The 4,254-nt window shown below is 33.1% G+C and overlaps 1 long non-coding RNA gene across 1 annotated transcript; it reads left to right on the top strand.

Moving 5' to 3' along the window:
- Window positions 1–265: 265 nt before the first annotated feature.
- LOC120351303 lies at window positions 266–2,577 on the top strand. Its single transcript, XR_005571302.1, has 3 exons — window positions 266–612; window positions 1,102–1,178; window positions 2,449–2,577. It is a non-coding gene; the product is annotated as an uncharacterized LOC120351303 (long non-coding RNA).
- The last annotated feature ends 1,677 nt before the right edge of the window (window positions 2,578–4,254 follow it).

The raw sequence follows: 4,254 nt of genomic DNA, 5'->3' as shown, positions 1-4,254 counted from the left end.
TAACTTTTAGAGCACTTGTACGGCTAAGCAGTATCAAAAATGTAAATAAGGCATCAAGTAAAGCAATTCAAACAGTTAATTCCATGGATGCAAAGAACTGTAATACATACATTTAAAATGCTCAATGAAAATTCAATGTAGTTATTATTAAATATAACTGATTTGCGCCTTGTATTTCATGCAAGTTCCCATTATAACAATAGGGCCATTCAAATTTCCCGCCGCTTCTTGCCTCTCTCTGTCATGGCTGCCAATAATAGTCTTCAGGGATACACTGCTCCAATGACTCGAGTGACTCGAGCTAGGTGACCCGCGTTTCATGGGAGCTTTTGACAGTTCATCACCCGGTCGCCATCTTTGATTTTTCTAGCCCGGGTCAGGAATCGTGACCCGACCAAATAGTACGGGCTACGAAGTTCTAGCTCGAGTCACCCGGAATCGGAGCGCTCCTATTGGTTGAAAGTTTCGCGTCGTCTGCTCGGTCTGCAGTCAAGTAAACAACACAAGTATATGCAAATATGGAGGATTATTACGAATACAAACATGAGTTTGTTTTTGAAGGCATATTTTATAAAATAATTGGAAAGGAGGAAATTTACACATTATTGGCTGGTAAGTTTATTAATTGCATTTTCGACAATATTATTAGTTTAGTATAACTATTATATTAAAATATATTTGTGCTCATGACGTGACCTACGGTATCCAAAACTGTTACAGTAGGCTTTTTAGTGTTCATCAAGGAAATTGTGAATAATAAAATAAATAATATAATATTATTCTGTGTGGTCATGAAAGTTATTGATCCATTTAAATAGCATTGAAATATTTACTTTTGATTTTGGCTACTTCTGTTTCTTCTTAGATTTTTATAGCTGTTTAACCTCAATACCTATTCGTATTTTGTTTATGGCATAATTTATTAAAAAATAAATAGAATTTCATTATCAAATTTCAGAATACTTAATCGGCTAAACATAAACTTGAACCTAATAAACTTCACTCATTTTCATTTCATTAAAAAGTTTGTTATTCTATGGTATAGGCCTAATTTAAATTTAATAGCTCAAGTACTGAAACTTCATGATTTTTGTTTTACAGGCAGCTTGGACTTCTTCAGTCCTATCTGAATCTGAAACAAAACTATGGCCACATCGAGATGGCTGGTTTAGCAGCAGGTAAGGCGCTTTCATGCAATCCTCTTATAATATAATTTCTATCACATACCGTAATAACGATTAGTGATAGTAGTCACATTGGTATAAATAATTTTACCATATTCTGCTGCTATTTTTTGTAGATACTGTGATAATTTACACCAAGCTAAAAACTTGGAGCTTTTACATTAGAGTTGTCATTCAAAGTTTTAAACAAATTATGGCAATATGTTAAAATTACAGCAAAATTGCTTCCTCAACTTGTAAAAATCCCTCTATCTAACATGATTTTTGTTTTCCATACATTGTAAACACTGAGAAAGTTGCCAACAAAATTTTCCTTCATTACAAGTCCATGCAGACTATGCTTTCTTAGCGAAAATTTTGACAGCTCTTGTTGCTCTACATTGTTTGAGAACAGCAAATTTTTAAAGATAATCAACAACTTTTTTATAGAAGAATCTGTGAAAACTTTGGTGTATAATATGCAGCTTTAAACCCATTGCATTTTGAAAACTTAAACCAAGCTACTCCACAATTGAAAGAAGTCTGTCTTCTCGTCAATACTAAAGAAGATACAGAGAAAAACATAGAAGACTTACAGTATAGAGAAATCTCTAAAACTGTGAGACGAATAAAATGTTTAGGAAAATTTGTAACCTTTAATTTTTCCTAGGATAGTCAGTATTTGATTAACATTGGTGTTGCTATCCTTTTGCCAGATTTTTTACAATGTTGAAATATGATCAATAATTGTTAATTATTAACAAAATTTTCAATCTAATTATGCAAGTGTATTATTTATTGAAAAGTAAATTCACTTGATGAGTACAATAAATTGATTGTTCTAAAGAAGAATGAACAATTACATAAGATATACTGGTATCAGCTATAAAAGGCAGAGAATCGGCAACGTTGTTCTTCTATATTACTCTACTGCCAATATAACGTGACCTCACTATAGACGCGTTTCTTCTAAGTTATATGTGATTATAACATAATTTGAGCTACTCTTCCGGTGTAATTTAATCAAGCTTCTGTAAGATTTTGTAGCCAAGCTCGAAGTTTCCTTCAAAAGACAACTTCAAATAAGTGGCACTGATACAGCCTGTTTGAGAGTGATTTATAACATATTGAAAATTAAGAACTACAATGTATTTTGCAAGCACCACTGTATATAGACTGCACTACTTGTAATTATAACATAATTCTTAGTAGACCTACCTTATGGAAGTCAATCATGTTCACTACTTAATGATGTTTTAATATCATTGTTTTCTTTATGTTACAGAAGTCACCACAGAGGGTCATGTGTGGACTAATGATGCAACAAAAGTGAAATTTATTTGGGATTAAAAGTTAACAGACCGTTGTGCAACCCGGTGATAATCTTGTATTAAAGGAAGTTCTTATGTAGCAAGCACAAGTTATGAATTTGGTAAAGGCTATTATTATTAATTACATCAGATGACTTTTGTTGCTGCAAGAGTGTCGACCATGTTCATCTACTGAAGCTGCAATGACATCCACTATCTCATAGAATGTTCTATAAGCAGTACTTTAGAAAAATTATATCTGTCATCAGCAGCTAAGAATGTCTCTGGTTTGCTCAACATCCAAACTGTAAAAAGTATTTTCTCCTCAAGAGGTATTTTTATATTTGCAGGCTGATTAATTCTCCTTCCTATAACTTCTAAGAGCACCTAAAAATGTTGATGTTAATCTTTGTAAAATTGGAATTTAATAAAAAAAACAAACAATCCACCAATTTTTGATTTGAAATACACCATGTTTGGTTTTTCGTATGGCCTATATCTTACAGTACCTCTATTATACGCTCATATGGCCCGCCGCAAAGTAGACCCACGCTAATCCACGAAAAGCAACCTACGCCGTGGGATGTTTTGTAAACCATTGCTATAGAATTATTCATAATCAATCAGCTGACAAGTGGATTATTCATTGCATGTATTACACAGATGTCTGGAGAGGCTTAGCAATGGTTTACAAAACATCCCACGGCGTGGGTTGCTTTTCATGGATTAGCGTGGGTCTACGTTGTGGCGGGCCTATAGTTGGGTCTAGTCAACTATGACCATCCTATAACTGAAGACGTGATCGATCTATCCAGGAATGCCTGGTCATTGGAAATAAATGATAATAATTTGAAATAGTCTACAGCACTGATTTCATTATAAAAAATGATATAGTCAATTTCGAATAAAATAACAAACCAGTTACTTGAAAAGAGTAACACCTTGAGAGAAATGGTGCAACAACAGAAACTAGTCTCTCAAAATGTTTTTATAAAAATTTGGTTTAGAAAATGTAATGTTGGCTCTATTTCTAAACTCATTTTGGTTCTTTTAAAATGTCGAAAGTAAATCAGTTTTTCTTTCATTTTTATACAATTTAAAAGCAGCCAAAATATATTTTTAGGGAAAATGGTATTATTTTCATTCAATGAAGACTAGTGCAGTGGTCTCTTTGATGACGCCAAAAAATATAGTCCTATAATATACAATGATTATTAAACAAAAATCCAAAATCTACACCGCGACCCACTTGGTATGTTCTCAGTAGGTGACCTGAATAGAATAATGCTACATTAACTATGTTTACAAAATTTCAATGGAAAGATTCTGATGATAATAGTATGGAATCTTTTATCTGCATGGTTTGCTAAGACATTCTAAAATGGCTTTTAAACTCACTCATATTATAAAGTGATATTATAATTTCAAAATAACCCAAGTTGTGAGGTCTCGTATTATTACATTCCTGTTGGAATAATTCATTGAAAACCCTTAAAGGATTTCCCAATTCCTCCTCAGCAACTGGCCCTACAATGTTTGGTGCATCATAATAATTATTATTATTATTATTGTTATTCTGTTCCTTATCCAATTCTCCTAGAATAAACTCATTTATTACAGCATGAGCCATGTTTGTTTTGCAAAACAACTTACTTTTAGTGTCACACCAGTGTGTGTGTGTTTTATTCAAATATTCGCGCCATCCGAATATTCAAAAGTACGCGCCAAACAGCATCGACCGGTCGATGTCTGGTTGTCGTTCCATGGGATCACTAGTCTGC

Source organism: Nilaparvata lugens, chromosome 5, assembly GCF_014356525.2.
Source record: "Nilaparvata lugens isolate BPH chromosome 5, ASM1435652v1, whole genome shotgun sequence".
Taxonomy (NCBI): Eukaryota; Metazoa; Arthropoda; class Insecta; order Hemiptera; family Delphacidae; genus Nilaparvata; species Nilaparvata lugens.
This window is presented reverse-complemented; position numbering and strand designations above follow the sequence as displayed.